This window comes from Drosophila busckii, chromosome 2L (assembly GCF_011750605.1).
Source record: "Drosophila busckii strain San Diego stock center, stock number 13000-0081.31 chromosome 2L, ASM1175060v1, whole genome shotgun sequence".
In the NCBI taxonomy this organism is placed as follows: Eukaryota; Metazoa; Arthropoda; class Insecta; order Diptera; family Drosophilidae; genus Drosophila; species Drosophila busckii.
This window is the reverse complement of record NC_046604.1, coordinates 4594437-4620235: the sequence shown is the minus strand read 5'-3', so window position 1 is coordinate 4620235 and position 25799 is coordinate 4594437. Positions and strand designations below refer to the sequence as shown.

The 25799-nt window shown below is 36.1% G+C and overlaps 1 protein-coding gene across 3 annotated transcripts in view; it reads right to left on the bottom strand.

Annotated features, from left to right (window-relative positions):
- Positions 1–25799, bottom strand: part of LOC108607879 (E3 ubiquitin-protein ligase TRIM9) — an 88037-nt gene that overhangs the window by 18741 nt on the left and 43497 nt on the right. The window lies entirely within an intron of this gene.

The following is a 25799-nucleotide window of genomic DNA, read 5'->3' as shown; positions in this document are numbered from 1 at the left end:
CCTAATCCTCTGCAACGAATCGGTGTGTTAACACTCCCAATCATTAAGCTAATCAAATTTAAAAATAAAAATATAATTTAAATGCTTTTAAACTTAAGTTTAATTATTTTTCTTAATCATTTTCTTTTATAAATTGAATGAATTTTGTAAACTTCAATAGTCTTTGTTATAATAAAAGATTTATTTAGAATATTTAAAAATTCATAGTGTAGCAATTGTTTATTAATCTATATCTAAAGTCACAAAATTCTATTTTGGACTGATTTCTATTGCTTTGATATCCATTACAACTTGAAACCTTTTTAGACAGCTTAAGTTTTGCTGTGAAAATCTATCAATTATATTTTTTATTTTCACAGCTGTTACTCCAATTTGTTATTTACAACTCAGCTTACAATATATGACTCAACTCTTGGCTGTAACTGTTTTTTTTCTGATTCATGCGCAACAATTTGGCTGATGACAAATTCAGTGCTCGACTGCAAAAATCAATGCAATCAAAATATTTATGTTGCAAATTATTTGCGCAGGTAACGCGACTTTTTGTGGCTTCTGGGGCACGTCATTAATGTCTAAGTAGTACAACAATTGGCAACAAGTTGTTGTTGTTGTTGTTGTTTGTGCTGCTTTGTGTGCGAGGCACTTGAACAAATTCGTTGCTCGTTGTATACGAAAAATACGTGAAATTTTTCACTGCCACTTGAACAGAATTTCGTGTGTGCCCCCGAATTGTGTGGCAGACAACGCGGAGCAGCTGATGCTGCTGGCGCAGCGCTCTGTGCAATTGGAGGCAACCTAAACGGCCACTTGACATTTTGGCAAATTAGTTGCGCCTCCATTTTCAATGTTTACCAAGCGACGAGCTGTGTGTGTCTGTGTCTGTGTGTGATGTATCAATTTACCGAAAAAATGTTCAGTTCGTAAAAGGACAATGTCAAGGACATGCAAACGGATATACGCGATTGAGCGTAGGTTGAAATTGAAATCAACAAAATAAACGTTGCCCAGCCAATGACTTTGCCACTTATATGCGACATATGCAAATTGCGCAGGTCTTGCCACAATTGTTAGCAACAACAATAAGCCGCAGCTGGGCGCATATGTCAAATGCTAATGATGTGCAGCTTAAGCTTGCAACGCGATTTTTGCCATTATGCCACATCATAAATTAAAAAGTAGCGCAAATTAACAGAACGTGCAACGTCGCTAAAGACACGTGAAGACAGCAGCAGCAGCAGTTGCCACGCTGTGTGGCAAGGCCAAGGCATAAGGGGCAGCCCATTCAATGGCGCTGACTGCGCGGCCAGCCAAGTAAACATTTTTAATTGCATTTAAATACGACATTTATTTGCATGTAAAATTAACGCGCATGCAAATTACTTTGCGGAGTCGCCACAGCCGGCAACAGCATAAATAACGACGCCCTGGGTGCATTGCATTCAGCCCCAGCCAGAGGACAAATAGTCGTAGACTCGAGTAGACTCGACTGGTATTTGTTTCAGCGACTGCCACTGCGATTGAAGCGCAGACAGCGACAGCAAACGCGATTTTATGTTTCCATTGCGGTTGCGTGGGCAACAAAGTAAACTACGTGAGGAAATAATAAATTGAGTTCAATAGCTGCAGAGACTAAGAAATACTCTAGCTAGTGCAACTGGCTTTAAACAATTTATAAGCAAGCACAACATAGCAGTAGAAATGAAATGAAATTAACTGCTTTCTTTGACTTGATTACTAAAAATCAAATTTCATTATTGGGAGAAATTTAGAATCTTTGGGAGTAAGTCATTTCATTATTTGTATTATTTTTTTTGGTTAATTTATTTTCCCAATTATGTATTCAACTAGATTTATAATATTTAAAGTGTTAGCAAAATAAGCAGTACAACGAATATATAAAAAAAATCAAATAAATTACTGCTTTTACTTTGACTAAAAATCAAAATGCATTATTGGGCTTTGAAAGTTCGAAACTGTCAGCACATTGCCAAGAAGAATTAAATCTGTTTGTAAGCTAATCATATTCACTTATTTGATACTATTTTTTGGTATCTTATTTTACAATTATGTATAATAATACTCTAGGTAGTGCAACTGGCTTTAAAAAATGTATAAGCAAGCAAAAAATAGCAGTACACTGAATTATATAAATCAAATAAAATTAACTGCTTTACTTTGATAGATTAATTTATTTTTAACAAATGCCAAAATGCTAGAAAGTTTCTAAGCTCTCATGACAAAAATAATTGAAATTGCAGCAGAAATTAGAAGCTGTTGTAAGCTAAAATCATTTCACTTATTTAATATTATTTTTTGGTATTTGTTTTCCAACTATTTAAAAAAAACCTATCGAAAATAAGTTAATAAAATTATATTAGGTACTCTATAAATTTTACTTATATAAATTAAACATTTTAACAGCCAATGTATGTAGATAGTACAAAATTCATCAAAAATAGTTGCACTATTCTTAAATATAATTTGATTTGTTAAGGGAAATAAGTAACTTTTGCAAATTAAATAATTTCAATTTAAATGAACAACTTTCAGCTGAGTTGTTTAGCTTTTTTAAATTGAATTTAACTTTTTTGTACAATTTAAATTATTTTGAATCAATTTTACAAATGTTTTCTATTTTTTTTTTTGTTTTGAGTTGTCTGCTGAACCTTTTCTACATTTCAATTGAATTCTAATATTCAATTGTAATTAGTCTAAAATTTACAGCTGATTTGTTGAGTTCATATTATGAACTTTTACTACATTAAACTTGTGGATTTGTTTTAAATATTTCAACTTTTAGTATTAAACTATTTTATTTAATTTTTATATTATTTATTATATTGTTAGCATACCCTGCTCTGCATTTTATTACAGCGCATTTGCCTTTGTGGCTTTTGTGTTGTGTTAGCGCCCGCAGGGAATGTTGACTGAGTGACTTTGCTATATAGATATGTCTATGGCTGCAAAACTGTGTGATTTGTTTTTTAAGCAACGCGTGACATTGAATTCGCTTTGGCAGCTGCAGCGTGGGAAAGTTGCAGCGCAGCAAATTGAGTTGCAACTTGAAAGTTAAAGCAGGCCAAAGACAAATTTTGATGGGCAGCGAAGCTGCAAGGGCTGAGTTGCAATTTAATAGCCATAAACGCTTCGTGGCACAATGAAGATAAGTTCGGAACGCATGTGGCAAGCGCTGGCTGCCTTGACTGACATTTTGTGGCAAGCCAAATGTGGGGCAGCAACTTTGCATTGTTGTCGCCTGTGGGGGGCAAGGCGCCAATTAATTGAAAAGCAGAAGAAAATGTTGCATGTGGCAATTATATAATAATTATAACGTGGCAACAACTGATTGACTGACAGTGACAGCTGACAGTGTTGTGGCAACAACAAAATGTTGCACACAATTCAATTTAAACAAAACTTTTATAGCTTTGCACGCATTTTAACAATGTGCAGCAAATTGTTGCAAGCAAACACGAGGCGCCTACAAAGCGGCAAGCGGCGCAAACACGATCGCTGCAACTTTTGGTTGCAATCTGTTGATTTATGACACAAGACTGCGGCAGCTGCTTGTTAAAGTTCAAAGGTAACATTTTGTGGCATTGAAAAATAGCCAAAGAGCTTGTTGCATAACATTAACATTTCAACTTCAACTTGACTAATTGCGCAACAAAATAAAAACTATTTATTCCAATTAAACGCAAAGAATTTCAACAAAATATTTGCGGCACAAACGTCACATAAATTTCACTAATTGAATGCTAAACATAGAAATTTTCTTTATATTTTTATATTTGTAGCAGCCTTCATAACAAGGCAGCCGTAAAATTATTTACCTAGACAGCATAAACTAGAGAAATATTGGGCCCAACCCTCAACAAGAAGTGCAACATAATCGAAGTGTTAATGAGCATGCCACACACAAAAATCTACAGCAGCAGCAAGCGGTGTGGCAGGCAACATGAAAAATGTGCGGCAGACGTTTTGTCAACAACCCTCAAACTGCATGGAATGGAAATGGGAACTGGGAGTGGGAACTGGGAACTGGCAGTGCGTGTTTCACATCTGGGAATCGGCTACGTGTGCATTACCAAACGGGATAATGTGCAGCAGTCGCCGCAGCAGCCGCCGCCAGAGCGACGCGCCGTACGCTTATCCTGCTGCTGAGCGAGCGACAGATGTTTACCAAATTGATTAGACGCTGCGCAATTTTATTGAATTCAAATATTTGATGCATTGGAAGAGGGGAAAGGGTGGTGGCAACTGGTCAGCATTACTTTTGCACTTTCGTTGCAATTTTGAGCCCATTATGAGCAGCTTAAGCTGCTGTCGCTGTCGCTATAATTTATATTTATTAAAACTGCAAGTCGTTGTGGTTAGAGCAGCAGCTAAGCTGCGATTTCCTGAGTTGACAAATGTGTCTAGCCGCACTAAGAAATTGCCAGAAGCTGGCGCACTCTTTTGTCAGCCACTGTACGCAAATAGAATTTACCTGAGACAGAGTTTATATTTATTTTTTTTGGGGATGTGTGCTTCCTCTTCCGCTTACCAACTCTCTACATAAAGTTTATGCATGTTGAGAGTTTGTTTCCTTGGCTTTCATTTTTCTGTTTGATAAAGCGCACGTGTTTTTAAGTGTCTGCTGTTCACATGCCACACTCACAACACACACACACACACACACGGTAAAAACACTCGTTATTAAAAACGAATTATGAGTTATGTGTGTTTCATAAATTTGTCTATTGTCGGTGGCGCGTACTGTGGCAATTAAGATTATACTTTGTTTTATATTCTTTGAGTTTTCGCCTGCAAAATCCCCAACAAACGGATAAGGCACACATAGAGCGGATTAAATTTAAGTAGAAAGGTAACCAAGCATTAATTTTTGAATTGTGTGTGAGGTAAACAAAATAAGCTTTTGTAGCTTATTAAAGTAAATAACAAATTTCAAGGCAAAGCAAGCTAAGCAATTCGGGTTTTAAATGTTATAAAGGGGTGCAACTGAATTATATAGATATAGAACTTAGACTAAAATTTATCAAATTAAATCATAGCAGGCACCACAACTAGAGGGAGATTTTATTATTTGGAATATTAAGTTACAGCGGCAAAGACTTGCAGCTATTCATAAAAAATACCTAAAAAATGCACCCCTTGGTCACAAAAGGAGAATCTGTTACCCCAGAAACCAAATCGAAGCTGATTTTGAGTTTATTTGAGGTAGGTATACAAATATATTGCAGGAAAAAAAGATTGAAATTAATTTGTTATCTTAAATTAAATAATTTAATTACAGTCAAACTGTAGGCTTGGCACTTCTATTAAATTTTGAACTGCGTGAATTTAATCAAAATATTTTCTTTGCTTTAGACTTGCATTAAAAAATTGTATAAGATTTAAGAATAAAATGTATTTTTACACATTTAATTCTGAAATTTTTGATTTATTTTGCATTTAATTCACTACTAAATCTCTCTTAGCATTTGAGCTACTTACCCCCAACTATTATGACTACTATTTACATGAAACGTAATTCCAACTTTCCCACACTCGTTGTCAACTTCAATATATATCAATACTTAACCATCTAAATATATATCATGCGATCAGCGCTAAGCATAACAAACTGCTTAACTCGTTTGGCTCTGGCATAACAAAAGCCATTAAAGTGATTTAATAGTCGATAAACTCACACACAGCCAAGTTGAGAACAATATGCTGGCCTCAGAAACTAAAGCAAGAGAATGTCTATGTGTGTGTGTGTCTATGTGTGTGTGTGTGTGAGCAAACCACATACAATTACCAATGCATTGTTCGCTTTTGTGCGTTGCTCGCACTCATTACGCGCTAAAAAAAAAAAGAAGTGAAAATATAAACTGACACTCAAGTGCTTTTCAACACTTTTTGTATGCCAAGGGTAAAACTACGTTAAAGGGTGTAGAGAGGGGGGCGAGGGCTGCGCGTTGAGGTGTGCACTGTGGTTAGAGCAATTAGGCAAAGCTGACAATGACACAAAAGCGCGACGCAAAGCATTGAAAAAAAAAATTGCTGGGGTAGCCAGTTTAGCTTTTAACGAGTGTCCTTTGTTAAATCTAAACTACAAATAGTAGTCACATTGTAAAAATCGATAGCTGGAGTGACTGAAAAACTGTTTTGTTTACAACATTTGCATATTTGCGCAGACGCTTTAGAAATTGCATAAAAATTCGCATAAAGCAAACATTGGGCATACAACTTTGATTGATGAACAAATTTTCGTCGCCAGCCCACACATGAAATGTTTTTTAAGCTTGGAAAAATAAAAGAAAAATTTAAATTGGGGACCAGAAGGCCCCAGGGGGAAATTTTATTAATTCAACTTTGACCAACGATAAGAGAGACGGACATTGTTGTTGGGCAGCTCCAAATAGTTGCAACGTTTAGTTGATTAATAGCCAAAAAACCCAAAGCGACCATTTGGCAGTGAAGGTTGCAGAGCTTTTAGTTTAAGCCCCTCTATAAAGGCTTTTAGCAATTTAACGCACAGCTTAACAGCTTGTTGGCCAGGCCCAAAGGCAAAGCCAACCAGCCTGTCTGCTATTTGTTTACTTGCCTACATAGGTGTGTGTGTGTGTGTGTGTGTGTGTACAAATATTGTCGTTGCAGGTGCCTTAGCCCTTTATGTGTGTGTGGAGGTCAAAAGTGTCTGTCACTTACAACAGACAGACAGACAGAAGGTCAGGCAGGCGACAGATGTGTGTGCACTGAATTTCCAATAGGGGGTTAAAAGTGTCCTTTTTATCCTTATGTGTTGCTTTTAAATTAACGTACCTGCAATGACAAGAAAATATGTGCGCCATGTAAATAAATTGTTGAGTATTTAATTATGTTAGAAAAGGTTATTTTTAATATTGAAAGCGAGTCAAGCAATTTTGACTTTTAAAAAAGGTCGCCATATAACATAATACATAAATATAAGCAATATGTAAAATAAATTGTAACTGGTGCGAATATTGCTTTAGGTTTTGATTAGATTACTAACTGCTAACAAAAATTTATTTTTATTGAGCTCTAAAACAAATAAAAAAATGTCTTTTCAATTTCTATTGTATTAAATATTATCTTAAAATTTGCACTCATATAGTAATCTAATCTTATTTATTTTAATACATTTAATTTAAATTGATTTAAGTAAGTTTTTCATATTCCATAACCTTTAGAAATGAATAATAAAAAATGTTTGTAATATAATTTTACTCCGTGTCAAATAATCTGTTGCCAATTGACCCTATTTTCGCACATATCAATTTTCTTTCAATTTCTTTCTAAATAATATCTTAAAATTTGCATTCATATCTTTTGGATATTGTAATCTAATTTAATTTATTTTATTACATTTATTATAAATTCATTTCAGTAAGTTTTTTTCATATTACAAAATCTTTAAAAATTAAAAGGAAAGAAAAAATTTATTATAATTTTGTGTTTTTTTTTTTGCTAAATTCATAAGTATTTCTAAATAACGTCCGCTTGAAATATATGCTATAAGTTTAGCTAATATCAGTGTTCGTTTTTTAATTCGAAGCAAACAAAATTCTAAAGCCAAACTTGGAGCTGCTTAAAATTAAGAATTTATATAAGATTTCATTTGTTTTAAATTTTTTTTTATAATAACAGGTCACGTTTGAGTCATTTTACATTTCCAATGCATTCTTTTAGTTAATTAATTGCCTAATAAATTTGTTAAATTAAATTCACATATGGCAGAACATTTAATTGTGTGTAAATCAAATTCTTGGATTTTCAATTAAATTCAAGCTCGCTGCACTTCCTTTTCAATTATGCAGTGACATAATTTTAATGAACTTTGGCGACGCCATCGGTGACAGATCGACTGCATATAGAAGATTTTTGTGCCACCCACATGGAAAAACTGAAGCGGGAGCAGCAGCTGCTGACAGCAGCAGCCCAAGGGTTCATTAAACCTACAGAGCAGCAGCTACCGAGCGAGCCCGCCCGCCCGCATCTGTTGCCATAACGCCAAGTGAACTCTAAAATCCCAAGCCAATGTTAATCGCTAAACTATGCCAGAAATCACGTAAGTTGTCATTAATCAAGGCGACTCATAAAAAGCGAATCATAGTTAATAGTCAGCGTCGTTTATTAACTGGCATTTCCGCTCTCGCTCGCTCGCTCGCTCTCGCTCAGTTTAATTTTAGCTGCTGCCTTGTGTTGTGGTAAATGCAGCATTAGTCAAATCTGTGGCAAGGCGCTGATAAACTTGCTGCATTTTGTCTTGGGGCGCGCACACACAATTCGTTTAATTATTTTGACAGCCACTTTAAGATATGCGCACTCGAATGATTTTTCATAATTTTCAACTCAAAAGATTCGACGCGTGTCGCTGACGCCAAAGAAAATGACATGCTAAGCAGACCAACACCACCCCCCCCCACCCACTGACAAATGTTACGACTGATGTAGGTGTCTGCAGTCGAAAATTGAAGTGCAACTCAAGCCAATTTTGTGCCCCTCTCTTTCTCCTTTGCTGTCTGCTGCTTAATCAAGAGAAATTAGTTTTCGACGTGCTCGATTGGCTGCCCGCTCGTCTGTTGGACATGGACACATCGTTCAAGCTTTAACAGCTTTCGGTTTAAGTGGCAGCGCCTTTTACCATAATGTTCTGACTTGAGCAATATGATAAATGCTTGGCCTACTACACAACGAATTTTTGGCCACCAAATGCATTCTGACATTTGATGAATTGCAGCATCTCTTGCTCGCTCCTCTATGCTCTGCCTTTATAATGAGGTTTCAATAACTTCATTTGTCTCTGTCGCTGCTGCTGCTGCTGCTGCTGACGTGCAAACAAAAGTTTATTCTGGCAACAGCTGCCTGCCTGACTGGCGAACACAAATCGATGATAAAAGCACATTTTTCTATATAAAAAAAATATACAAATTGCTTTAGTTTGCCTTCATTTATTCCACACAGCATAGCAACCAGAGTGGCATCGTTTTACGCTCAGCTCAAAGAGAATGAAATAAATTAAATTGCAAGTGCAATTTGCAAAGAGATCTGCAGTAAACAACTTTACTTTGGTTTGAGTAATTGATAAAAATAAAATGTAGAAAAAATTGCAGCTGCAAATGGCATAAACTAATTTCAATTAAGGCTTGAAAAGAATTTCTGTTTTGCATATTGGCAACACAACAAGTTAATAGACAAAACTCTCGACTCATCTATGGCGTTGGCCATTTCAAATGCCAAATTGTTTGCATTGCTGTATGACAAAACAAATTGTTGTTGTTAGCTAAGCACACCACATCCCCTTCACTATATAATATACAGGGTGCGTCAGTTTTTGTGCAGATATGAACATTGAAGTACTGATTTGTATTATTTGGTTGAAATATTTTGTGCCTTAAACCTATAAAATTTATTTATATTCATTTTTGAGGTCCTCTGAAGATAAGAAGGAACTAATAAGGCATCAAACTTTCGAGTTGTGGCTTGCTTTCTACCTCGAGTGTCCTTTCTGTCTGTGAAATGAAGGGCCGAAAATACTTTTTTTGCTGAGCACTTCATAATCTGAGAAATTTGTCTTATGGTTTTCCCCTCATTCTTCAGTTTTGTTTATTGTATTTCTATCTCCAGCTGTACAATGCACTCCACGACCCATTCTGAATATAAATGACCACTTTTTGAAACGAATCTGTACAATTATTAAACCTTTAGCTTTATCTCCCAAAACTCTATTATTTTTTCCAGCTGAGTGACGAAGTGGCTTACAAAGTTACCAGATATCGCAAAAAGTAAAGGCGAAAGCGACTCAGAAAATAATTCTAAATAAAGTTAAACTATCGGTTATCAATTTCAAGCCAACAACTATCGTTAATACTTAGCAATCGATTTCAAGTTGCAGAATAAAATGTTGTTTCTATTATTTTTTACACGACTGTATATTAGTTTCTGATATAAAAAATAAGTTAACTCCCTTTTTTCTCTTAGCGCTCATTATGGCACAAATTATTGCCTCAAACTCATCAATAATCTGAGGCATGTTGGTTTTGTTTTTAATATAAATATATTCAAATTTTAAAGTCTGTTTAGCATTTGTTAATTTATTCTGCTTTGTTTCTTTATATCAACAATCAAAGCTTACTATAATAATAAGTTAACATTTGTTGCTAAGCTAACAATTTATTATAAATTCCAGTAATGGGAACAAATCTGTTGAGTTGGATGGCTAAACAATTTTCATGGATAGCCAAAGTCAAATCAATCGTTTGTCAAATTTCAAAAGCTATAGAATGTTAGAAATGTTACACCCTGTATACATTTACACTTGTACCGTTATGCTGGCGCAGTAGTGCCCCAGGCACTTGACATTATAAATGGCAACACATTTTGTCTACAACGGAAACGGATATTAGTTGCAGCCAGCAGCAGCAGCGCAGCAGCAATAACAACAACCAAGACACGCGGAAATTCGATACAGCAGCGAGCAGCAGCACAGTGCGTGGACAATTTGAAGTTTACTGTAGCTGCTGCAGCCTGGGTAAAACGTTTGTCATGCGTTGGTCACAAAAAACTCGGCTATGCAATTTGGCAACAGCATGTGCATATCGACAGAGGCCCACACACAACTTTAATGGCGCTTTTATAAAGAGGCAACACAAAAAGAAAAGAGAAGTAGTTTCCAATAAGACGGCAGACTGATAAATGAATTTTATATCACGTTTACTTTTGGGCGCAGCAGCAGCAGCAGCAGCTGGCAATTGACCAACAGAGGGCGCCTCAGTGTCGTAAAGCAACTTACGCTACTATCATTAAGGAAATTATTTTATTGCGCGTAATGTTTTTATGACGCACTCCCACCCGTAAAATGGGCAAGACAAAATGGCCAAGCAACCAAAAGCGGCCATTAAAGCAATTCGAGTGCGAAATATTTTATGCTTTTAAACATTTAAATAAACGCAGCGCACAATAGACAAACATTTTATATAAAATGCTGGCCAACTTTTTGGCCTTAATTGACATTTTGACTGTCAATGTGGCAACAAAATCAATTGATGTAGCCAGCTGCACTAATTTGTGGCCCAAGCTCAGCTGAGCAAGCGCTGCCCCTTGGTCTGCGTTCTACAGTGCGTATGTGTATTATTTGCTCTACGTGCTGCCATTTGAAGTTTTCGCACTACGTGTGCGACATTTCGACCATAGCCTGGCTGTAATTATATTGATTACAACGAATGCTGCTAAAGTAAAGAAGAAATTAATTTTTATTACACCGAAATTTTGTGCTTGGCATTTGAAATGAACTTGCGAATGTTCTTGCTATTTATCGTTTTGTCTTTAGCTTTTGCCACTTCAATCAGCTGTCAGTGGCCCAGACAACATCAAACTCACACCTCACAATACTAAGCGAAAGAAAATTCAATAGGCATTGCTAATAAACCAAAAAGTGCCGCAAGACTCAGAATGCAGCCAACTTGTTTAAATGCAAGCAGCAGCAAGCAGAAAATAAATGTCTAACGATTTTCAGTTAAGAACTCAAGCTGCCTAAGCCAATTTGGCCTTTGCCTCAACGTTCTGCGCCAGACTTGTTAGCATTTGTATTTGGGGGCGTGGCAGTCGATGGCGATGCCAGCGGCATTACAAATGAAGAATGACTTGGCGTTGAGTTGACTTTGACTTTGACTTGATGCCGCCGAATCAAAGTCGAAGGCGCCTAAAATGTATCGAACAAAAATAACAACAACAACAAACAGCGCACACATGTGGCGCCCCCCACCCACCATCTCCAGCCTGCTGCTACGGCTTGTTGAATTTTCCGACGCTGACGCCGTCTGTTTGTTGTCAAAAGTGTCGCGGGCGCGTTTTGTATTCTTTGTCTTTTCGCCTCGCACGTTTCCATTGATTCATCCATTCATTCATTCATTCATTCAGTTTTCTTCTATTTTCCATTTCGCACTCTCTCTCTCTCTCTCTTTCTTTCTATGGCCGTGTGGCATTCAGTTCCGCTTTGGCTTTTCGGCTACTGCTCGATTCTTATTTCATTTTCAGACCGTCGTCGTCGTCTGAAACTTTCGGTCATTTATCAAATTTTCAAAGTCACATTTGGCGTTGTCACGCTTCTGTGTATTGTTCTGAAGGGGCGTGGGGCGTGGCGCGTCGCTGCGTTGCGTGTGGATTTCAATAATAAAAAGAAATGAACAAAAATAAGTTACGCACGACGACAAAAAATTGAGCTATAATGCAATGGGGTAAAGATGTTAAGAGGGTCGCATAATGAGTTGTAATTTTTGCAAAGGGCCTAAAAAGAAAATAAGCAACAGCAGTATAAAATATTTAGCTAAGCTTAAAGCTGCTGTCACGTTTGCTGGTGTTTTGAATTGTTTATGATGAAATAAACTAAAGTTAATGCGTGGGTGACAATTGTAATTCCATGAGTAGCAACTTGGATGACTTTCCAACTCGATTAAGCATGTGGATCAAACAAAGTTAATGGATCGAGGAATGCTAAGCTAAAGTTATAAATAAATAACATAACAAAACAACTAATTCTATACTCAAAAAAAAAATGTATAATGATTAGTTTATAAGTTGATTCTTAAGGACTTTAATATTTTATCCTATATATATTATATTACAATAATTTATAAATTTAATGGCAGAGGCTCTTTCTATGCTTTATATATAAATGGTTGCAAAATACCGAAAGGGTAAAATAAAATTATTTCACATATTAAGCATTTAGTTTGAATTTTTTTTGCTAATTTTATTTAAAGCACTTGGAGCATGAATTTAAAGCAAAATAAAATATTGTTAAACAAAACAAATGATTATGAAGCCAATTTGCATAGCTTCACTTCAGTTGCTCTTCAATTAATAGATTGCTATTAATGAATCAAATATAATAGAAATTCAATATAAATTACTTAGGTCTGAATGCAATTGTATTCAATTTGTACTAAAAATATTAAATAACAGCTAAACAATTGTATTAAAAAAAACATGAGGCAGTCTAATTCTTATGCTTAATACTAAACATAGTATAATGTTGTTGAATTTATTTTGGCTATAAGGCACTGCTATATTATTTATTAATATGTTGTACTTATTAATTAAATTCGTCGCATTAATAATTTGGCGTGCGTAATTTATTTAAGTCCCTGGGCCATTCCATTATGTCATCTTTGCAATTTCTAACTGCACATGCCGCTGCATAAATTTCGAATACCCAGGGATGGCGCCTACAATGAATTATGAAGCGTCCCCCATGGGCAACTTTATCACCTGAGCGTAATATTAACATAAAAAGCGCAAAATACGCGTAAAAATAACAAAAGAAAGAAAAGAAGGGGGGAGGACTCTCTCTATATAAAATTAAGCAACAGCCAACAGCAGAACGCAACATTAAAAACAAAGTATGGCAATAATTTTTAATTTATTGCTGCATTTTTTTTTTTTCTTACATAAAATAAATGACACAAGGATGCGGCAAGGTGTACAAATTATGTTTGCGTGTCGCCTGCTTGGCATTTTTATGAGCTCGGCTCTCTCGGCTTGGCTGTCACGCATAAATGACACGCGTTAATTACCTGTACAGGGGGTGCTGGCTACAACGAACACACAGCACACAGCAGGTGGCTGCTTGGGATTGATGTTCTTGGCTGGACGATGGTAATATTCTAATTAGTTGACAAGTCACGTAATTATATTTTGCACTAATTTTGGTTATTGTCAAATAACTGACGACGCTGCGTATTAATTTGTTGCTGTGTGGGATCAATCAAAATAAAATAAAAATGCAAACAACCAAAAGCTGCCACAAGTATTTGCTTAAGCTTCAATCTCTCACTCAGTCAGTCAGTCAGGCAGGCAATCTGTAGTCTTGTGTCAATATTGACGCTGCCAAATGCTTTTAAAATTTTAGAATATGGCTCGCTATCTAATCAAAAGCTGCGCAAATATTTATAAGCCCGCTGGGCTTCGACTGAAATTTCTAAGCCCATAAACTGATTAAGTTTTGATTGCAATGCGTCTGCAGCGTTACTAATAGCTCAAGTTTTTAATAATGCCGGAGCAGCATCATTAATATTTCAATAATACTGTCTGGCTTGGCATTAAAGCCGCAGGACCTGCCTGCAAAGGCGACTGCGTTTGCATTTACAGTTTGCTTCTTGCATAATTGACTTTGTCGCTATTATTTCTCTCTCTGCTTCTCTCTTCCTCTCTTTGTGTACTTTACTAGCTTTTTATGAACATGCGAATGTCCTTTATGTCCTAGCTGTGTGTGGCTGGGCGCATGATTTATTATGCGGCTTTAGTCATGGCCGCTTTTCTCTTTTCTATTAGCCACGTTTTGTGCGATTTTTCTTTTCCATAAATATATATAAATTTTCTTTTGCTGTAACGCTTAACTTGTCCTTTTCAATTTCTGCTGGCTAACGTTGATTTTTTTACTCAACTTCTCCTTCTTGTTTATTATTCCTTGCTGTGTGTGTGTGTGTGTTTTGATGTTTGTGGCTCGTCTTTTATTTATTGTAAATATTATTGTTGGCTTGTTATTAAAAAGATAACTGCGGTCTGCCTCTCTGTTTTTTTATACATTGACAAGCATAAATAATTCAAAGGATATTTTTATGCGAAAATATTCAATTGCAATTGCCAAAGCCTCATTGCGTGCTTATTAATAATTTTAATTGCTTATTTAATTGATGTCAAGCGGTTTAGGGAATTTAATTGATATTTTATTTATAAACATTGATATCGATAAATGAGAGAGAGAGGCAAAGTATTGGAGGCATTAATTGGCCATAAACAAACTTCATTTCACTAGTTTCTGGTAAACAATTTAGTGGCAAGCATAAAATTAATAAAGCTGGTAGAGCTGGTTCCATAGTAAGCAGTGATTTCGCCAGCTATGAACTAGTTGCCTGTTCTACAGTTAAAAGCTACAGCTTGGGCGTATATTTTCATATATTCTGCACAATACTTTGATAAAAGAAGCATCCAAAGATTTTAAATATTAATATTATTTTAAATTTAAATTAGCTGCGAGCTTTAAATCAAACAGCAGCTTAACTCTGCTGCACACAAAAGTTAACCACAAGATTTGTAGACACAGCACGTGCAACAGCACAACAACAACAACAACAGATTTGAAATGTAAATAAATCAAAACAGATATTCACACCTCAAATGTGAATGCAATTTAATTGCACTCAAATTATAGTTTAAGCATTTAAAGAATAAACAATTGCAGGCATTAAATGTTAACTTTATGTAGTTAAATGTACTAGAAAAATACCGTTAAAATTGTAGTTGCAAGCGATTTGTTTCAATGGCTTTTTGCCCATTAATTAAATGGTCAACTGGGCGTATGCGTGACCCGCGAACTGAGCTGAGAGTGTGAAAAAGACAAACAAACTGCAGTTGCAGTTTTTTTCGCGCTTCAATTAAATTTAATTGCATTTTGAAGGGTCATAAATCTCAAACAAGCGCTGGGCACCAACCAAAAAAAAAAAGAAGAGAAATCTACGCATTGCATTGATTAATGGGCCAAAAAACAGAAACTATCAATTGGCAGCTGAGCACAAATTAAAGTTCATAAAGAGCAAAGCGATTAGCTGGCAAGATATAAAAACAAAATAAAAACCTTCAGCAGCAGTTTTGAGTGTTAATTTATTTATTGCTGCGGCTGCTGCTGCTCAAGCTATCAAAATATTAAAAGCAAACTTTGTTTCTATTATGGATATCTCATCCATGTTGTTGACGCATGTGGCAAGACGCATTTAAAAAGCAATAGAGCGAGCGAAGAAAAACTTGAAGCAATTCATTTTAATTATTCACGCGACGCTGTTAGATTTATCCATATCAACAACAACAAGCAGAATAAGGGGGGGAGAGTTTGGGAAAAGCGCTTTCCACTTGATTTATGGCCACTGGTATTATGTGATAAGAACATCGAATTGTTATTTATTGCTTTACTTGACTTTAATTTGAGTTGCTTGTGCTTTCAATTTAATTTAAAGTGTAGCTAAGAATTTTCCATAGAGTTTGCATACAATTTAAAATTGTAGCTTATAAATCTCGCACAGCTGCAGCTCGAGAGCAAACGAGAGATTTGGTTATTGGTTATGGCCACAAAATGTTTTTGGCAAACTGCAATTTACTGCTGCACATCGTTGTTTGCTCGTCTGTCTGTCTGTCCTGTCTGTCTGTCTGTTGTTCTTTTGGTGCGTCTCCCAACTCAAAAGGCAATCGAATTGAATATGGAAATGCAAACTTGCAACAACAATAAAAGTAACTGTGCCACACATATGTGTATGTTGCACATATCGATTCGATTGCTTGAGCTTTATTTATTTACTGATTTAAGCAATCAAAGTGCTAACGCTTTCTATTGCTGACGCAGCTGTTTGGCTCAATAATTGCATAAGCCTGCCACCAAAGATTGCCCCAAATACACGCACACACACTCACTTAGGTGTGTCCAGTACATGACTAGCAAATATGCCACAATCGGTTGCAACTGCAACTGCCACACACCCATAAGCGATTGTCTGTACTGTGAGGGGGGGTGCAGTGGTGTGTCATTAAAATTGCTCTTCATAAATCACAGAGCCAAAAGCTAAAAGAAACATGCCACACTAAGAGGCAGACGCTGTCGCTGACGCAGTCGCCGTCGCCAGCAGCCCAAGCATAACCTCATTTTACGCTCTATGAACTTCCCAGCAGCAGCAGCAGCAACAACAAGAACAACTCTAACAATAACTCAGGGGCAACAACTATTGCTTCGTTCGCATTGCCCTCATGTCGATTTCGAGGCTTTTGCTTCTTTTTGTTGCTCCAGCAGCAGCAGCAGCAGCTGAAGTGAGCGAATGGGACAGCGGCCAAGAGCAACTGGCTCTGCTTTACATCTGTATCTGGCTCTGGCTCATTGTGCGGTGAGTGCGTTATGATTTTTGTGAACAAATGTGAATGCAAGTGACGTCAGCTTCCATTCAAGTGTGAGCTGAGAGCATTGTGTGGCATTAAGATTGATTTTTTTTCGGTGCTTTGTGCCAGGCGTGAGGCAAGCTTAGCGACTTATGCGCCAAATAGATTAAAGTGGATTAATTTTTAAGCAGCTAATATAAAGACAGAGCTGATAAAAACCATTTAGGATTGAAATGCAGCAGCTTTAAGCATACAACCCTAATCAAAATCTAAGCTGCAGAATCCCCTACAGATTGTTCAGCTGAGGCTTTGTTGCGTCGCTATACCATTTGTACCATAGAATTTTGATTCTAGGCTACAATTAAAATAAAATATATAAATATTTGTTATAAAATTTTTTTTTGATAATTTTGTTCTCACGTCAAACACAAATATATATAACATTTTCAATGTCTTAGAAGTTAATCATTTCATTCACAAAAGCAGCGAGAATATTTTAAAATGTATGGCTAGACTAAATACTAGTAACACCTTCTATTAGCCACTACTACCTAACACTTTTATTAGTCAGTTGCTCTTTCTTACGCTATACACTTGAACTAAGTTTCAATTGCTATTTGTTCATTAATTGATTTAAGTAAATTTATTATAACTGAGCTTCTCTTCTTTAGAAACAAGTTCTTTATTTATTATTCAATTTGCTCAAGCATTTTTGTATCATAAAGTAGCAATATTAGTATCAATATTAATATTAATATCAATCAATATTAAATCAAGTAGTAGTCTTAGTGATAGCTTAACATATTCTGTTAAGTTAACATAAGCCAAACCGGCGTTTCACAAAAATCGATTATTGTTTGAAATATATATGTAAGTAAATGAAATAAAACATAAATAATTTGTATGCATCTAAGTAACATTCATAATGACACATTCGCGCATATTCAAAATAAATTACATACTTTAATAATAATGCCTAGAGAATTTGCCTCGAGTTTAAACTATAAAATCATAGCATAATTTTTGATTAATTGATGCATATTTAGGCAAGAAAATTGTTCCACAGCCACAAAGGCAACTTAAGCGGCTAATAAACTCTCGAGCAGCTGCTGGCGAAATTTGGTGGCAGCAAAAATGCAGCACTTGCCACATGCCACACATTTAGTCGTCTCAGGTATTTGTTGCAACTTGTAGTGCAGCAAAAATTGCTGAGCAAGTGAAGTGTAGGGCACGGGGCATCGCTTGAAAGCGATTTTCCAAAGCGGATGTTTGGGAATGTCAAAGGGCGGCAAATAGCGGTAAATGCATCAATCTGTGCATTCAGCGAATTAATGTGGCAGCAGCAGCAGCAAAAAAAGAAAAAGCAAACGGCAACCGACACGGACACACAGCAGGCGGAGCGGCCAAGAGTTATATTCATTACGGAGTCTATCTTATTCATGAAGTGCAAATTGGCAAAGCAAAAGAAAAATCGCAAGAAAAACGAGCAGAGCTGTGAGTAAAGTAAGCAAAGTGGAGGTGCAACATGCGGAAGTAACAGAAATTTAAGTGAATTTAGTGAAAGAACGAATCAGCAACAAATCAGAAGAGAACAAAATGGGAACAAAATAAATATCAAAAGTGCCAAAGAGACCTTCACTTAGTCAGTTGGGGGTTAATGTTTGTTGATGTTGCCACACAGTTGTTGTTGTTGCAACATGCTGCATGTTGTCTGGAGCTTTGCGGCAGGAAATGGCAAATATAAATCTTCCAGGCGCTGCAGCAGCAGCAGCAGCTGCGACCCATTTCTTGCTACTTTTTTTGCATCGACTTTGGTCAATGACTGACTAAGCCACACACTATATGTGGGCCCAAGTGGCAGCTTAGCCAAAGCCAAAGTGGCAAAGCGTTTGGGGGTTGTGCAACATTTCAAGCTTGCCACAGCAGCATTGCTGCAACTTCATTAAGAGCGCAGCGTGGTGGGGGCGGCGGCGTGATTAAAATGCAATCGTGCAGCAAACGTTGCATCTGCAGCATGTGGCATGCAGCTAACTGAACACACAGCTATGTTGCTATGTTGCTGCTCACCCACAAGCCAAATTCATTTACATTTAGCCGATCAACAACAATCCCTTGTCAAACTCTCTGTCTGTCTGTCTGTCTGCCCCAAACTGCTGCCACAGCTATGTTGCATGCATTTGTTCAACCAACGCATAATTATGCACAATTAATTGCATCGGCAAATAGCAGCAACAGTAGCTTGGCAGCCTAATTACATTACATAATTTTGCGTAATTTTCTGTAATTGTTTGGCCAAGTCTAAAGCCTGAGAAGAGTTGAACTGAGCTTCCAATGCCTGCGAGTTATTTAATTAAAGGCGTTAAATTGGCTAATGAATGACGCCCGTCAACTGGGCAGTTAAGCACCCTCAAGCAAAGACAATTGTGTGGCACGTTGCAAGTGCCCAGTGGCAGCAACTTGTGTTGCATATAAAACGAACGAGCGGCAAAGCGCAAGCCATAAAAGCAAATGTAGCAAATTGTTTTGAACAACGAATTTGTAATACATTAAAGTTCAACTATAATATGAAAATATAAAATTAATTCATTGTAATCATTGCTAATTCGAATGAACTAATAAAGCTAAACTAATGATTAATTTACAATTTGTAATACATTAAAGCTAAACTTTAATTTCAAAACATGGCTGTTAAATAAATGGAATCATTATTTATTGCATTTTGGCTTATAAAGCTGATTAATTTAAAATTCTTTGGAGTTTACTCAATTAGCAATTGAAAAATGCTGCAGAATTGTTTGAGATTAAATGAATAATTAAATGAATTAGCTAAACTATAATTTGAAAATATAAAATAAATTAATTGTAATCATTCCTAATAAAGCTGAACTTATGATTAATTTACAATTGTTTTGGGGCTTGAGAAATTATCAATTGAAAAATGCTGCAGAATCGTTTGAGTTTAAATTAATAAATTTAGCTAAGATTAGTTCAAAACTAATTGCAATAAATTGCTATATATTTTTAAATTAACATACAATGAACATTTATATACTTTTTGAATACACATCAAATGTTTTGGGTTTGCTCAATTATCAAAAGATGAGTTCAAAACTAATTCCAAACAATTGCTTTATATTTTTGATTTAAGACAGAATGAAGAATTCATACAAATCAAATGTTATAGTCAACTAATGAGTCTAATTTATTTAACTAACAAGTTTCCAACTATTTTTATTTTTTCAGCTGTTTATATTAAATACTATAAACTGCAGAATTTGTGTTTATTTTATTGCAACTATTATTATTAAACTTAAGCTTACTTTCTTGCTTAGATTTAGTGCATGGCTCAAGTCTTTGTAAACTAATAAGAGCACTCGATGTTGCTGGATGCATTTGATAAGCGGCACGTAGCCAACACCAAGAACATGCTGCAGCTAAAGTCAAAAGCACTTGCAACACACACACACGGACGCACTCTTATGTATGTGTGTGCTTGTCTATTGTATAACTAATGCATTTGTTTGCAACTTACAGAGAGAGAGAAACAGACGCTGCGAAAAAGCAAAATGGCTGCAACTTACCTAGAGAAAAAAACGACTTTAATATATGTATAAAGCAAAAGAATTGGAGTGGGGTAAAACTGATTTAGCTTTAGCCCAACAATTGCATTAGAATTTAAGATAAGTTGCTCTGTCTTGCTTGGGAGTGTGAGTCGATGAGTTAACAGCTTGTAGTAGAAAATTGTGTGTATTGCATTTCCATTTTCCACTCCTTGTTGCTGTTTACAAGCATTGCACATGCTGTCTGTGTAATGTGTGTGTTGCGTGTCGTGTGTGCAACTTGTTTACCAAACTTTATTACAACTTGGCAAACAGTCGTCGCCTTTTGTAGTTTCGGCCAGAGCTTGCTAACTGATTGCAGTTACAATCAGTTTATTGTGTATAGAGACTTCTCGCGGCATAACACACACGACGCACACTAGGTGTGTTGTGCCCTGTGGCATTGTATTGTGCAACTGCCACTGATAGATGCTCCACTCAATTCCATACCCAACGTTCATACCTGTGGCAGCAGCAGCAGCAGCAAAAACACTCAATGTGTAGCTAGAAAAAACAAACTCCAGCTGCAGCTTGTTTTGCCATTGGCCTGCGTATCAAAGCAGACACAATTGATGGCGCAATTGATGAGCAAGTTTCGGATCACTTTATTCCCAGCAAGGCGCTGTATGAAACTTTTCATTATATGAGAGACTAAAATAGTCAAGAATTAGTTTCTGATCAGCGACTCTGCTAAAAGTCTCTATATCAAGTCATGAATCTTTTTGCAGTAATATTTTAAATTTGAAATTATGACATTTATTAGTTACAGATCCAGAGTTAATTTTTAATTTATATTTTAGGCATATTAACTTTTTTATATAAAAAATATAATATATATATGTATATATAATAAAAGAAGACAAATCAAATTATTTACACGCAGTGGGATAGTGATCCAGCAATTATAATGCACATCCTGCTCCTCTGACTGCCTTTTACTTAATGATCTCAGCGCACGTCTTCACTTATGTTAAAAGTAGCGCGAAATGTTATCAACAGTGCCGGCTAATCGGCGCTAGCTAAACGTTTAACAGCTGAGCGTGCCCTAGCGCATGTTAACAGTGTAGTGCGCTAACAGACTGATACTCTCGCTGTTATGTTAAGGTGTGAGCGCAGCTTAACCGAAATGTTAGCAGAATCTCACTCTCGCTGTTATGTTAAGCTGTGAGCGGAGATAAGTCTTGACGCTTGTTAGCAGAATTTCATGCTCGCTGTTATGTTAGGCCTTATCGCGTGTTAAGATCTGCGTGCATTAACATAATCTAACTCTTGCTGTTATGTTAAGATGTGAGCGAGAGAATTTAGCACGTGCATGATGGAATTTTCCATCATGAGCCCGCGTTAACTTTCTATCAGTGCATTATCAGTGTGGCACTCTCGCCGTTAAGTTGCAGTTCTCTTATAGCGCTGCGTAATGTTCAGCAATGCATTGCTTGTTATTATTAAATGATATATTTAATGTTTTCGCTGCAGCTTAACGACTGCTAAACTTGTATAAGCTGTCAGCTATATTGACCATTAAGTATCCATTTCATTTAACGCGTTCAAATTAATTGCTACTGGCTACATTTGGAGACATTACGCTTATCTCTGGCATATTGTTATTTGATTTTATATTTGTATTGTATTTGGGTCTGGCTAATCGTTATGTATAAGACAACCATATAAGCTTTAAACTTGCTAAACTTGAGCATTCATGCTATTCACCAAGAATAGTTGCAACTTTTTTTATTAAGAATTCAATTCAATAACAAAGATGCAAAACATGTTTTCTTTCAATTTCAATAATAAATATGAAAAACATGTTTCTTTTATATAAAGCAAATAAAGAGCACATGTTTGTATATATATATTTTTTTAAGAATAACATTTAAATATTTTTAGCTCTCCATATATTTTGTTATTATCAAGTTAAATGAATTAAAGAAAACCATGTAAAAGCCGCCAATAGATTTGTTTGTCCGCCACTGTATTACTGCATATTATTTAATAAGCTTTGTAAGGAATAGAACAAAATATTAGGCAGGAACTTTATAAGTAAAAACAGTTAATACTAAATAGTTTAGATTCTCTTTTGCTTTCGGTATTATTTCGGTATTATAATTTATATACTGGTTCACTATTAATTCAACTCTTCCAATTACGTCTGCTCAACATTATGATTACGAAATTTCTCAACATATTTAAATTAAACAAATCAAAATTCTAATTTGATTTACACAAAACCCTTTTGATTGCGCACCAATTTCTCAGCGCTTTAAGTTCACTTTTTTTTGTTGCGTCATTATTGACAAAAATAAATAATAGCTGAAGCATAAAAAATCAATAGATCGAAAATGTCATAAGTGATTTCCGCTGGCGTTTCATTCATGCGTAAAATAATTTGTAAAAATATTTACACAGCTCGTGACAACGGAGCAACCTCAAAATAGAAAAGAAATAGCCGGAATAGAAAATGAAAAATATTGAGAGCTAATGGGCTGGCCATGTTGCAGGTTTCTGCGCTGCGCTTGACTGCCTCGCTTACAAAATGGCGTACATCAGTGTCAGCTTAGGGATCACACACACACACACACACACAGACACAGACGCACACATAAGCGAGCGCATAAATTCCAGACATTGCCGCCTTGGTGATTTGTGCTGCAAGCCACAAGTTTGGGGCGTTGCCGTGGGTGCGCTTAAGCACACTTGAAGTATGTGGCGCACTTGGGGGCTCAGAAAAAAGGATTTTCTTTAGCAACTTTTCACACACACACACGCACGCAGAAAATATGAAAAGTCGCCTGCCAAAGAAATTTTCACATTTTGAGTCGGGTCATGACACATAGTCCTAGGTAAGAGCTCAGTGCTCAGCTTATGCTGCTGCTGCTGCTGCTGCTGCTGCGGTTGCTGCCTTGACAGCTGCTCTAGCCTTACATTATTTTATTTATTTTTATAAATTTCTTTGCGGCTGCCACTGTGCGGTTTTCTCGCCTGTGACAGCCTGCGTGTAATGCAATTATATTGAGGCAGGTTTATCACGTGTGTGTCGCAACTTTTTCACTTTCTTTCTTTCACAAAAAACAGCAGACAGCGTGTGCCTTATGCACTTTATGAAATTGCCGGCAGCTGTTGCGACTCTGAAGGCCACGATATGTGTGTGGATTAAGACAACTTGCAGACAGCTTTTAAACTTGGACTATTGATTACAAACGTGCCCAGCAGCAAGAGTCAGCAAATTAAATGTAAGCTGTTTGCAAAGTTTTGAGTGGCATAAGTAGATGATGATGATAAAATCATTACGGCAATTGAAAGTTATGGGTTAACTTGAAAAAAAAGCATAAATCGTACGATAGATAAATTAATTAAATGTGATTGTAGACAATGGTAAGCTTACATATCGTAAGATTTACGATATGATATTGTTTGCTTAATAAAAAATAAATTAATATCGTATAAATGAATATCGAAATGTTAAGTAAAATTCTTACTATTAAAAATGGAATTGGTAGCTATGGTAAACTTGAATATCGTAAAATCTTACATACTATATTAAGAAATTAACAATAAATTTAATTGCAAAATCCCATATTATAGGTAGTCTTGTAAATTCGAATATCGTAAAAACAAATATCGTAAAACGAATATCGTAAAAAAAGCAAAGACGTTAAGAGTTTAATAATGTGCAAAATTAGCATCTAATAAATAAATATTGTAAATTCGAATATCGTAAAAACAAATATCGTACAACGAATATTGTAAAAATAGCACAGACGTTAAGAGTTTAATAATATTCAAAATTAGTATCGTATAAATAAATATTTGGAATATCGTAAAAACAAAAATCGCAAAACGAATATCGTAAAAATAGCATAGAAGTAGAGACTTTAATAATTTTCAAAATTAGCATATATATCGTATAAATAAATATTTTAAGTTTAAATATCGTAAAAATAGCACAAACGTAAAGAGTTTAATAATGTTCAAAAATTCACATTAGCAAAAATATATTTTTATTAAGTCATAAAAAACTAAATTCAAAATATTATATATATTTTATTATTTGTGCTTCAAAATGTGATGCCCAATTAACTTTAAAATGATATTCAACAGCTTTCAATTAAAATTTACTAATTGCGCTTTTTAATTATGCTAAAGTTCTGCAAACTGTAAGCTACAATTTGAGCTCATTCGATATATCATAGAGGCTTAGACAAGGCCTGTTACCAATTTGTAGCCCACACCCCCAACTGTTGTTCTTACAGTTTCAAATTTCTGCAGCAGCCAATGCGAACTCTCGCTCTCTCGCTCTCTCTCTTGCGCCGTTATTAGCGCTGCAGACAGCCATTGGGACTCACACTCAATGCAGCATAGACAAATCCCAGGCATTATAGCAACAGGCAGCAAAGATAATTGCCAAAAGTTTATTAACGGATACGAGTACAAAGCGAGGGTGTTGCACACACAAAGCAGCAAAAAAGAAAAGGAGACCTAAAAGGAGTTGCGAATTGAGCGCCCATGAATATGAAATGAAGTCGACTGTTGCTGCTGGGTGGTTGGTCCCAAGGTGCACGTATCCCTGGACTGTGGCGTCGTCATAAACAACAATTTATGTGCTTTAATGAAAATTGGTTGAGAGGCTCGTTTTGGCGTTTTGCAGACAGCGCAAATAAATTAACTCGCCCCGCCCCACACACACAGCTTAGGGTCGCGCTTGGTCCAGCCCGCATGCAAAATGGTGGCTTTAGCCATGTTAACACCTCACAGACAGCTGGACAAAGTCCCATAAGACGACGGCGAGCGTAAAAAAACGCAAAATTGGAAAACAAAAACAAAAAAAAAGGCACAAAAATATGTTCAAGAGTTCATAAATTTGAGTTGAGCGTTGAGTTTTAAGCGACATGAGTATTTGTCAGTCAGGCGGCGCGTTTTTATGCAAATTTATAAGCGAAAGCGAAAAAGAGCGGGACGGGGCAGGCGGAAGCGAACGCGGCTACGGCTGCTTGGCAAGGATAACAAAACAAAAAGCGCATATGGAAATTTTATGCAAATTTCATATTGTGTAGCTGCAATTTGTAACAAATTTCAGCGTCAAATTGTTTGAAAAAGTCGCGCGCACACACATAGGCACGCATATAAAAACATAGCATACTTTTTGGGGGTAGCAAAGAGCGCAAATTTAATTTGCTGTGCGGCACACAAAATCAAATTGCATAAATGTCAATTTTGGCGCTGTGTGGCGTCTGCTTAAAATGTTTGCCACATTTAAGTGGCGCTTCAGCGTGTGGCAAC